Genomic DNA, 13575 nt, shown 5'->3' with positions numbered 1-13575 from the left:
GTTAGTACATGACACACAAAGGGTTAACGTGTATCTGATACTTTGCAGCGTTTAAAGCTAAGCACTTTTATTAAGTTATTAATATTTTAATTTTGTTCAAAACATATTTTTTGGGGAAGAAATTGCCAAAAACGAAAAGAGTTTTGGTTGAAATCGGCGGTGAGAGGAGCGTTAAAGTTTAACCAATTTAATTCATTCATTAGGCCTCTCGTTTAGGTGGCCGGCCTGTCGTGGCGTGGATCGGCTCTCACAGGCACAGCTGTGCTGTCATTAAAATTCAGAAATCCCCCCCAAAAAAAACAACAAAAAAAGCCTGTTTCCTGTCATTAGGAACGAGGAGAAAATTGCACTGAAAAACGAGTAAACAAGTAGTCGGCCGTGAGCTCACCACAAGCTTCTTATATATCTTATCAGGAACCCGAGAGCCCAGACATGAGTCAGCTGTGGGAAGACAAAACATTTTGGCCTCTAAAACACTAAACCCCGCGGATTAAAACCAAATCAGACCTAAAATATAATTATTTCTTTCAAAACACACCCCAGTATTAATTTAGTAAAATGATGTATAAGAGAGATAGAAAACATTCCACCGGAGATTCCATCCCCCACAGTCCGGGGAGAGCTGGCCTTTTTTGGCCCAGGATACTGGGGGCAAGTGGGCCACTAACCCCCCCCTGCAGCTTCTGCCTCGCACCTTCTGCAGCCCCCCTAATGCCAAAAAAACCCTAAACATACTCCTTCTAAGACTTTTAGAGCAAATTGATCCCTGTCAGAGGCGAGGAGAACATTTCTAGGGAGGAATAATAATAATAATAATAATGCTATTGTATACACTAAAATTTGTGTTTTTTTTAATAAGCAGTTGTATTTTTTTTTAAAATATAAGGTTTATTAACTTTACTGAATTTTTCGCTTTTGTTTGTCAGTTGATGCAATTGTTTTATAGATGTTTTAGATATTTTAGTTTACCTCAAGGAAGCTGAGATTGGTGTTTAAAGGTATTTCATCCATTTTATATTAAAAAAAAAACAGCAATTTAACGGCAGGGCCGATTAGACTGAATGGGGAGGGATAATCATGCAGACCCCACAAAGTTAAGATGACGGCTCCCATAATGTACTCATATGATGTATGGTTTTCTAATACGTGTTGTCGGTTCTGATCTGTAACCATCATCATAGAGGTTTATTTTGTGAATAGAACTGTAAATTGTAGGATTTTGGAAAAGAGAGACGATTTAAATTTAAATGTGGTAATGTGAGTTTCAATTAAGGGATATTTATTTACTTTATTGAGAATGTGGCGGATTCTGTGTTCCAACAGAAGTAGTAGAGCTTAATACAGCGAGGAAGATTAAACGTACATTAGGCCATACCCTACGATGACAAGACCAAGGACCAAAGACGTTTTGAGCCTTAACAGCAATAAACCATAGACTAGATGGGCCAAACAGGTCTTATCTGCCATCAAATGATTTGTTTTGAAGACGAAGAACTTACGGGTGTGCTGCCCCCCCCCCCAAAAAAAGGACTCCTCCTTGAGGTGACTTTCAAGAAATCTCAAGAAGAAGCAAAGAAGCTCTTCTTGAGGAAGAACCTCATATGGACCTTCATAGTGCCTGAGGAAGTTGCTGAGTTAAAACTCCCATTTTAGTGAATAAATATTTTGGTTGACTCAAGCCCGCAAGCCAGCTCCATAGCTGGTTCAGGGTTTTACTCAAACCTTAGTCATGGTTTGTTGATCCACCTCCACATCAGCATGGTTTCTCCCAGAGAGTCCCGGAGAAGCACTACTTATTCGGGTCACCACCGGAAATCTCCAGGAGCGGCGTAGTGATACGCCCTACTCCTCACCCATTTCTCCCTTAAACAGCTGTGTGTCCCGATGTCAGCGGGACTTCCTACCCGCATTCCCGCGAGGGAAGCTTCAGATTAATATTATTAATATTATTAATTATTAATAAAATAATTAATATTATTATCTTTTATTTATATGGCGCCAACCATTTCCGCAGCGCCTCTTACAGTCCCTACATTCAAAGGGTCTGCCAAACCGATACATTAGGTGAAGAGGGCCCTGCTTGCTAACACGGCCTATTACATCATAATTATAATAACAGCCTTTAAAGTTACCTAGTGATTGTAAGTATCTACTTTAAAAGAATTGTCTGGGAAGAGTGATAGAACAGTAGAAACACTTTGAAATGTTTTATAAATGCAACGGCTTCTTTATAAAGCTCAGAGGCAATTGAAGATTTTCTTTGATTTGAAATTTTTAGCAACCGAATTCCAGCTTGGATAACAATTTGACGGCCGAGTCGCATTTGTACCTATACATCCACAGAAAATAGGAACTTTGAAGTGTATCGCAGCATCATTGCGGCTTTTATCTTCACATAATTTATCGATCCATCCTTTCAAAGCAAATTTGTCTCCTCACCTCTATTCTCCAAACTTTGTTATTGCTGCGGCTTTTTCCCAGACTCTGTTGCATAAAAAGAAATAAGAATAAAGTTAAGGCTATATACCGGGGAGTTTTGAAGGAACACAACCCATTAACGTATGGATCAAAGCAAATGTAGATCTAGAGGCGCCCAGGAGCCACCTAGGAGTAAGGGTGACCTAGTGTGGGCCGAAGAGGGTCTACCGTCAAGAGCAAGTGAAGGGGTTGGAAAATGGATGAAGAACCAGCACGAGAAGGTGTAGGGCTGGATGAGGGGGTATTTACGGCCCGGGTTGGGGGTTGTCAACCCTTATCCAACGCAGCCACCCTGGAGATGCTGCAGAAAAGGTAAAGGTTGAGTCTCCGAGGCAGCCATTCTTTCATGTGATTATTTGATGCTTGTTTGGGGTGTTAGCCTGGCTGGAGCATGTGCACCCCGACGTGTTATATTATAAAAACTGGTTAGAGATTATAGAGGTTGATAATGAGGTCACATGAAATGAGATCTGCCCCATATTTGCAGTAATATACCCAGCAGGGTAATATATCCAGCAAGAATATTACATACATGCATGGAAAGCATCTGCCTCGTTCACACCGGTCACCCATTGTGCAAAGTAAAAAAAAATATATATATATTTTTATGATTTGTCACAATCAGTACGGTATATTTTAGTTTTTTTAAAGCACAGTTTTAATAATGAATGAGTGCGTTTTAATATAGAATGATTTGTTTTATTCTTGTAACGAACCGTCTGCATCTTTGCTCGTTGCGGAAGTTCATATAAAATTTGAATAAATGATCTCTGTATGGTTTGAGAGGTACTGAGACAAAGCCTTTAAACGGTCTAGTTTCTAACACAATTTACCGAAACGGCCGAAATTCTATAAAGATCTATTTTGACTACAGTTGTGAGACCTACAATCAGAGGTTAACCTAACGTTGAGAGGTCCCCTTTAAACCTACATCGATAGCAGATATTTGCTATTGCGTAATACACTGAGGTCGTCTATTCATTCTGTAATATTAAATGTAATATTTAATGATGAGTCTCATTGTGGGTACCATATGAGAAGGTGTATATACATACCGCGTATAACGAAATACTGGATGCGTAGCAATTACAGAAATAGTTTCCAGCAGTCAACCTCTGGATCCCCCCCCCTGTATGTTACAAATAAATCAGAAAATCGGTGCTTCTCTGAATGTGTGCCCTATGTAATATATCAGCCCTAATATAAAATACACCATTCCAGCGAACGCTTAAGACATTTATCAAGAAGAAATACCCATGCGGCATTCCCGGGGCTCCTTGGTTTTAGGGGACTTCTACCCAGCCTACAGAAAAAAAACAACCAGGGGACTCGACATTTTCTGAATGGGGGGTAGTTTAGGGGGGGTTCAGTAAAAATTAACCCCTTAAGGACAATGGGCGGTCCCTAAACCAATTGAAAACAATGCATTTTAAGGGGTTAATATATTGGCTTGCCCCCCCCATGACTGTGTTGCCCCAAAAAAACAACTGTTGTTATTCTGCCGTTGTAATAAGACCCACCTCGAGAAGTTTTTGAACTCAAGGTTCAAAATATGGTAAAATTCTGGGTAAGTCTGGATAGTACGGATATAGTACAGATATAGTAAAATAGACATAGAAAAGGATGACACCTCTGAGGTTGCTTCTTCAAACATAATGATATACTTCGTGTCCTGGCCCATACTCATTAATACAGAGGGTTACTACTATCATGCTCCATTGTTTATAACATATATTAAGCATACAATGTATCCTGTCTTTCCTAGTACAAATAATGTTACTGCATGTATATCACTTGGCACTCTTCTGTACTCGGTTTATTTTAGAATGTATCCACTATTATAGAAGCAGAGATATCCTTAATTAAAATGTAACACGAGAACTACGTCAAATGAGTCTATTAACTCCCTAATAGATCTTATGTTGATGATGAATGGATGGAATTCACCATAACGCCATCATTTCAGTATTTAGCAGGCTGGATTTATGGCTTCTTCCCCTTGATACAGTTTTAGCTTCAAATCTGGATATCAGATCAAAGTTCACTTTTGAAACTATTTCAGCCTCAAAACACAATTCCCACTTGAACGTTGTTGCTTATCTGGTTCTGCGATACTCTTCCAGTTCTTGTTTTCTGCTTATTAACCATATCACAAAGGTTCACCGCGTGTACTGAGCCTATGGAACACAGCTATAAAATGTTCATTTTCATCTAAAGAAAGATTATGCCGAAATACGCCTTCCTTTGGACACCTACAATGCTGTGAGAAAGTATCTGCCCCTTCCAGATTTTGACTATTGCTTATTTGTCGCATTTAAATGTTTCAGATCATAGACAAATTTTGATATGAGACAAAGATAACCCGAGTAAACACAAAATGTTATTTGGTAAATGATGATTTTCAATATATATAGCCATATAGTGTGATTGAATCCCCATGGCATCCATGGGAGAGTTGCAAGACAAGCAGTGGACTGATGAAGGACAATGTCCGGCCATCATTTTGTGACCTAAAGCTCAAGTGCAGTCGGGTTATGCAGCAGAACAACGATCAGAAGCCCACAAGCAAGTCCACCTTAATGGCTCAAAAGACTCAAAATTAAGGTTTTGGAGGCCGAGTCAAAGTCCTGAATCCGATTTTCATGCCCGAAAACCCTCCAAAGTGTCTGAATTAAAACAATTCTACCAAGAAGAACGGCCAAATTTCCTCCATAGCGATGGAAAAGACTCATTGCAAAGGTTGTGTTTCAACCGTCTATGTCTAAGACACACACAGCCTAAACGCTCGTAGATGAGCTCCAAACTACCCGGTATCTGTACTGGGTAGCCTAGTGCTCAATGGTGCAGGGTCACTCAGAGTGTGTCGTCTTCCCTACTTTACCCATGGGACCCAGGAAGGAAATGCTGGTGGGTATTCAAAAACAAACCTTGTTCCAAAGGACTTTCCTGAGGAGATCTTCTCCAGAAGAGAAATGAAAGTGGGGGAGACAGTAAAGGAGGCTGAAAGAAAGCAGTCAGGTGGAACTGGTGGAGGAACCAGAAGAAAGACCCACCAAGGTTGCAAACTTATTACTCTACTTTCAGATGTTATCATTTGAAGTGAAGTAAAATTCTCTAAATTGCTTTAGGTAAAAATATTATTTTTAAGCAATAACTCAACGAGGTTTTGAATTTTAGAGGCACGTTCCTACAATGTTTTTGAAGTTGGGTGCTTCTTTCGGGAGCTACAGCTTACTAAATCACTCCTGTGGGTTAATTCCTATTTAATTTGGTTCATTCCGCTGTGCCATTTAGTTCTTTTGGATTTATAAGAACTCGGTTTCCCCCAGCTGACATCGTATGTAATTAAATCTTAAAATATTCCTTCCAAATGCCAAAAATAGTTGCGTGACAGGAAAGGGTATCGTGACTAATATCTACGACTTTGTACTTCAATAATTTAGCAGGCCTAGACGACTACAGAACATCAGATACGGAAAAGAACTAATTTATCAACTAAATCTCAACAGGCCATTAAATTATTAGTGTTCTAGGAACCAGCAGATGTAATAAGGTATGCAAAATTAAATTCCAAACTGTCTTTGTGTTAAAATTGGATAGCTGGAAATAATTCATATCACTTAGAATTTGTAATCACCACAGACGGTTGGAATTCTTGGACAACATAATAAAAGTTTGAATTTCAGTCAGTCTAACCGGGCCAGAGAGCCATCATCTTGAATGACCCAACTCTCCTCAGTCCCATAGAGGGCAAAACACCCCAAAATTTACAAAAACCTTAACTGACATCTAAATTCTATTGGAGAATTTTCCATGGGTATGTAAAAATCATTGGGAACCACACACAATTTGGGTGAAATAGGCCTTTTTTGACTCTATAGGGTAGAAATTTGCTAATTGAAGCTGTATGGGAATTTTTCACAAAAGTGAGACCCCAGATCCGAAATGGCCCAAAAAAGCTAAAATAGGAATTCACACCCATTCTTTGGACCCTAATAGTTTTAATAGATGATAAATCGCAGGAGCAGTATGTACCAGTATGTCTAAAAGCGTGTTGGCCTTGTCGTCATATTTGATATTGTTGCTTTTAATGTTATTGTTAATTTACACTCTATAAATGCAATGCATTGTAAAAAGCATAAAGACGCAGCTCAACAGAACACGCTGTCAATGTGGTCAGGCAAAATTATTTTCGACTACTATAGACGAATGCATATTAAATTACTCTACGAGTTACCCTAACCCTCTCTGAGGACTTTAATGTGCATTCCTTGAAAAACAAAATGAACAAAAAAGCACTTAACTTACACAAAATCTTCTTTCTTACTCCATGATCTGATTCTTGCTTCTGATTGGCTGCTTGAAGCTGTCAATCAGCGGCATTAAATGGGAAGACTTAACACATTACACCCAACTCCTAATACATTTTTTTGGAATCACAGATCCTAAAACACCAGCATAGATAGAAATCCAGCGCTTCTTGGCCCTTTTTTTTGAGGAAAATGATTATTTCTATAAAATAAAGAAACTTGTGTATTAAAAATCAATAGCCTTGTAGAAAGACAGCGTGTCGCCATGGATACCAAAATAAAATTGTGTTTTATCCCTTTCGCTGATAGAAAAAAATGTATCTCTCTCTTTTTAGTCATTCATGTTCGGTATATGCATTCATCGAAAACCCATTAAAATGTCCATACGTTCAATTATACAAAAGAAGCGATTAGGATGTCTTTCCATCATAAAGGTGCATTTCTATTTCAAAGATACGTTGATGATTCATCTATGCTTTAAGTGTCAGTTTGACAGGCAGATAAAAATATATACGTAATTATCTTGTCATTACCACTGCTGCTGGTCAAAGACTTAAAGGGATTTTTTTGTCACAATTATCCATTTAATTCCTTTTAGATTATAAAATCATTTTGTAAGATCACAAAATGTTGGTCACTCTGGGAGGGGCTTAAAGTAAGAACATATGATGCAATCTGATTGGCCCCGACCCTCTTAGCGATATTCCCACGTTTGAGAAGTCAACCTGCCAGTTTACCTTCCTCAGGCCTGTCTGCCGCTTCATGCTGCTCCCCATCACTTTATGCATTGTCCTCCTGTGTTCACGTCTACCTACCGTGGTCCTCTGCTAACCGCCACCTCCTGACACTGACCACTTCTCTCGGATGCTCCTAAACTTACTGCCTTGCCATAGAGCTGCATGGAGGCACCAGGCTGTCTGGTAGTGATGGGATTATACCCCTGATCCAATTATGTTATGTGTATAAATATCCGTGCTGTTCCCAAAAAACTCAGCTCCTGTTTTCAACAGGATGGGGCTTTGGAGAGTAAGTAGGTAGCGTGTGTCTGGGTATGTTAGTGTGGGGGGTATGTTAGTGTGTGTGTGGGGGTATTATTTTGTGTGCATGTGTCTAAGAGTGTTTTTGTGTGTATCTGGTGTGGTGTCTGGGTTCGTGTATTAGTGTCTGGGGGCGTAACTGTGTGTTAGTGTGTCTGGTTGTGTGTTTTAGTGTGTGTTAGTGTGTGTCCGGGTGTGCGTGGTAGTGTGAGTGTCTGGTTGAGTTAGTGTGAGTGTCTAGGTATGTGTTAGCCTGAGTGTTTAGGTGGGTGTGGTAGTGTGAGTGTCTGGGTATGTGTGAGTGTCTGTGTGTGTCTCGGTGTAAGTCCCCCTCCCGAGGTGAGGGTCTGAATCTGCCAGTGGTGTATATAACGTTAAAATGTAGGATTTGGGAATAGTCAGATACACTTTAAACAAACTGCTAGTCATGCTCTATGGCTGAACGTGTGTTTACTTCTCAGGTAAATAGTTAATAGTATTTAATGTTCCCATAAAGAATATAAGCAGCATTTATGTGGACATAACAAACAAACAAAAGATGTTTCAGTAATGCGAATACGAGAGCGTTCAAAACAAATTGAAAATGATTCTAGTACTTGATCTCTACCATAGAACTAGACGTAATATGATATTACATTAAAATCCCACCCCAGTACCGGAGTTCACCTACAACATTGCAATAATCAAGCATTTTGCTTGCGTGCGTGTTTTCAATTTAACGTTCTGCGTCCAAATTACACAAAACAACAGTCTCAACCTGTGAACGGGGGAATTCTGTAATAAAAAGAGATTCTTCTAGTAACTGGATGCAACGCATCTACCTTGGTACCGGCAGCCGCAGAGGCATTCGCAGATGGATAACAGTCTCTAGAGCAGGCTCATTACAGATACAGCTGACAGCTGCTTCCCACCCCGTGAACAGTTTTGGCAAGGGAAAAATCATAATATATTGAAGAATAAAATCAGACTGGGCACTCTTTCAAGAGCCAACTGGCCGCTTGTCAAACCTTATTACAGTATACAATATAAAAAAAAACAATACGATAGGTTTACATACAAAAAAACAAAAAAAAACTAAGCTGGAAGTTGAATTACATCATCACAGTTTTTAACAAAAAGAAGCAGTGTGACTATTAGTGTAAACCAACAAGATCTGTAGAAATGTTGGCACATAGTACCGGCATATATCTAACGCAGAACCAAGGATGACTCCTGCCCAAGGACAATGCAAATCCATGCGGTCTTTTAGTTTATATTGTTTTAGGCTTGAGAAGTAGGCTTCCTGATATAATTTTATCTTAGCACTATGTATCTCATCATTATTATGTTTTGTTTATATAGCGCCAACAGATTCCTCAGTATTGTGCAATGGTTTACACAAAAAATAACTAATCTAATGAAACAGAGATGATGTAAAAGTCCCTCATTAGCCAACTAATGTTTCTTTTAAAGTACTACTTTTTAAAATACTAAACCTTTTTAATTTTCCTTTTTAATGTATTTTTGTGAGTTGCATGACCTCACCTGAAACTCACATTTATTACATGTATTGTAGCTTGCACTTACAAACAGCCCATATTTTAGAGAATAAACCATGAGATTGACAACAGTTGGACCCTTAGTCTGAGGCAACTAGGGGTAACCCATGAGAGTGCAAGTTTTCTGGCTCACTACATGGGTTCAGGTTTAACCAGTTGCAACCATGATCCTTCAACACTGGCGCCTATACCAGCTGATGTAAAGCAATGGCAAATAAATAAAAGTAATCTGTCATGAACGCTTGTGTTTGATGACAAGGGTCAAAAATGTAACCGCGAAGACAGTCAAGTAGACAAAGTCTGTAACCTGGAGAGTCCTGGCGAGTTGACCTTTATCTGACATTTAGAAATTTTGCCCTTACACATAATGGCAGAAATGTAAGGACTGGCAAAGAGTGGTATCATGGGAGCAGGCCTGCTAATAAAGTAAATAAAGCCAATGAGTGGGAGGAGTCACATTGGTAACTGACTCCAGGGAGAGAGTAACAGACAGCAGCCATGACAGACAATGTTAATAAAGCAGTTAACAGAAGATCTACTGGAGTGTTTATTTCATGACAAGTGGTAATATTGGATGGGTGACAAGGACGACAAGCAATGGCAGGGGCGGGCTGGGCAGGGGGGCATCTAAATCTAGAAATCTTAGAAATCTAATCTAAACGGCCGCTGGGTGCTGATGCCGCCGGCCGGCGCTACTTTAATACTTTTTTTTAAAATTTAATATGGCAAGCCCGATCGGCTATTAAGTGAAAAAAAGTATTAAAGCAGCGCCGGCCGGCGGCATCAGCACCCAGCAGCCGTATGCGATGGCCGCCAAGTGATGGGAGCAGCGTGAGGGGTGAAAGGTGAGTGCGAGGGGGCGGAGCTTTCACCCCTCACGGACCTCCCATCACTATGCGGCCATCAGACTGCTGGAAAACTAATCTAAACGGCCGATGCGTGCTGATGCCGCCGGCCGAAGCTTCTTTAATACTTTTTTTTTCATTTAATAGCTGATCCGGCTTGCCATATTATTTTTTATTTAAAAAGTATTAAAGTAGCTCCGGCCGGCGGCATCAGCACGCATCGGCCGTTTAGATTACATTCCCAGCAATCTGATGGCCGCATAGTGATGGGAGGAGCGTGAGGGGTGAAAGCTCCGCCCCCTCGCACTCAGACTGCTGGAGCACCGGATGTCGTGTCACTGGCATCCTGTATACATAGAAAACAGTCTGTTGCTACCAGGGGATGGAGGTCTAGACGAAACCCCCCAAAAGTAGAAGGTTAGTAAACCAATTTATTTTTGTACAAGCTATATAATATTTTTTTTTGTATTCGTTAAAAACAAGAAAATAGGTATGTGTGTGTGTGTGTATGTAAGTGTGTCCCCAGTGTCACTTCTGTCCCCCTTTAGCCCCCCATGTCATTGCTGTCCCCATTCAGCTCCCCAGTGTCGCCTCTGTCCCCAATCAGCCCCTCCCAGTGTCATCTCTGTCCCCCTTCAGCCCCCGTGTCATTGCTGTCCCCATTCAGCTCTTCAGTGTCAGCTCTGTCCCCAATCAGCCCACTTTAAGGTGTGATCCTGGTAGGGTACTCATATTAGCCTTTACAATTTCCCTGCTGCTGTGTACTATACTTCCCATAATCCTCAGCCAGTATCATGGGGGGCATTTAACTGGCTGAGCATCAGGGGGACATCAGGTTTTGCTTTTTTTTTACCACTGATTTGTGGCACAACGGGCCACTTCACTTGACTTGCCCCCCAGGCCTTAGGCTGCCAGCCCTCCCATGAGCAATGGAATCCCAATAAGAGAGGGTTACATTATTCAAAACAATAAATTGCCTAATTCTTTTCATAACTGGGGTTATAACATCGGTGGTCATCGCATTGCGTTTCTGTAGTCCCCGGATGAGAACTTAGATTATTTTTATTTAACTGAGTAAAATCATCCAGTATTAATTTCTGAATACTTGGCGGCATTCGTTTTCTATCTTATTTAGTTCTTTCATCCGCTTTCATATTAAACATTTTGTCCCCTACATAAACACGTTAAATGAGATGAGGTTTTATTTCTGACAAACAGCTTTCCGAGGCTGTGTCGCGCACAGTAATGAATGCCAATGCATGTCAAGGTAACGCATTGTGAATACAATTTGAGTCGGAAAACATCACATGCAAGGTGTTTATTTCTTCCAGAGCTCCTTTCATCCCGTTCAATAATAGAGAATAGAATATTCCTTTGTCGGCTAAAGGGAGTTTGCAGGAAGTTCTAATTCAACTTTAAACCATTTCTCTGTGTAGTCGATCTCATTTACCAATTTACACATCTGTACATTGTGCACCTAACAAAGCTAACAAATACCAATATAATTTAGGACACTGATTGGATTGTCTTTATTATATTACTGAAGACATACAATATTGCATTGATGTCTCTAAAATGTATGTGTTGCCCCTTCCATAGATTCCTTTTAATTCTACACTAATAAAAGTTGGGCTAATATAAATATGTGTACTTACGTATATATATATATATATATATATCGACCAGATCCACACATCTTGGACAGGTCTCTTACCTCTGTTGACGCTCTCGTGGCAGGTCCGTCACTTTGATGTGCGTTGGCCACAAATGTCTTTTCTTTGACCTATACAGACAGACAGTATCTGTGTTTGCCGATGGACTCCTGTTGCAGCATATCGTTGAACATTTAAAATGATAAATGTCTGATCAATTTTCTTTTTAACCCCTTTAGGACAATGGGCGGCCCCTAAACCCATTGAAAACAATGCATTTTGAGCCCGTACATGTACGGGCTTTGTCATTAAGGGGTTAATATACTGATAATAAAATATTTGATTTTTTATTACTTTTTTGAAAACACTTGTACCACTAACTTTTCTGGTGACTTCTTGCTGTTCAGCTGTTCTCTTTATATTATTCTTTTTAGAGCTGCTGTTTTTTTAATATTATTTTTAAAATAATACATTCCATTGTTATCAATGTTGGACTTTTTAAGCTGCCTTCTAATGAGTGCTGTATTGTATTCTTAAATTTTAATGCTTGTTTTCTAAAATGCATTAATTTACAGTAATTACTAAACTAGTGGGTTTCAGAATGTACCCCCTGAGCAATAAGTCAAGTCAGGGTGTCATGGTCTACCTGTGAACAGGCAATTAATATTGTATCGGTGAGTGAAATGTAAGTATTATCCTGAAAACTGAGCAAAAAAATGATTAAAAAAACATTAATGGACTATCTAATGGACTATCTTATCTTTTTTTGCACATAAACTGCTACAGATATTTATAAGGCTAACAACCCCACAAAAGAAGAATATATATATATATATATATATATATATATATGTTTATTTTTATTATTAAGTGTGAATAACCCTAACACTCTGTAAGTACTTTGATAAAGACTTATGTTAGGTAGAAGCTGCAGCCCTGCATCTGCCTTCTTTCTTCTTGGTCCAACAGTTCTTGCCAAGGATTGGCTGCTTGACGTAGCCAATCAGCTATCACATGCGTTAAAGTGTAAATGATGGCTTGAGTGTCCCTTTCGGTTACTTTCTCAGGTTTGCATATATTGGTTGTAGTTCACATAGATTTATTTTAACTTTTATTTCAACTATTTTATTGCGGTTTATGTTGATACTGTCAGTTTTTAACCAATATAGGTTTTTTTTTTTAAATGGGCTGTTTTAGTTGAAAGGTCTCATACATTTGAGATCATCTACCCTAGGGTATGTAGGGCAGAAAATATCCATAAAAGCAAAGTATCAGATTCTAGACGCATATCCGTCACTTCCATGATCATACTGTATCTGTAGTTTATATCTTTTTATCCATAGGTTTAATTATTCATAGGTCCCAGGCTAGGCTTTTCGAACTTGGAAGAAATTATTAATTCACTAGTTCAAACCGCGGGTTGAAGAGAGATTATTGTGGACGTGCTATGATTCATTCAAACTAATATGCAAAGACGTTCCCCAAGATGCCAAGGTTTTATTATACAAGAGATTAGACGAGATACATATTGTTGTGTGGATGCATATTGAGCCGTAAAATATTCAGTGTCCCGTCTGGGATGCCTACAAGATAAATTGCGAATAAATATGTGGCCAAGGACCTGACTATTCTTTTTAAATAATGCATTTCGATGCACTGCCGTTCAAAAGTTTGGGGTCACTGAGCTGTTCATGGAAAACAGGGAAATTTCTGGC

Source organism: Spea bombifrons, chromosome 2 (assembly GCF_027358695.1).
Source record: "Spea bombifrons isolate aSpeBom1 chromosome 2, aSpeBom1.2.pri, whole genome shotgun sequence".
Lineage (NCBI taxonomy): Eukaryota > Metazoa > Chordata > Amphibia > Anura > Pelobatidae > Spea > Spea bombifrons.
Note: the sequence above shows the minus strand (reverse complement) of the source record.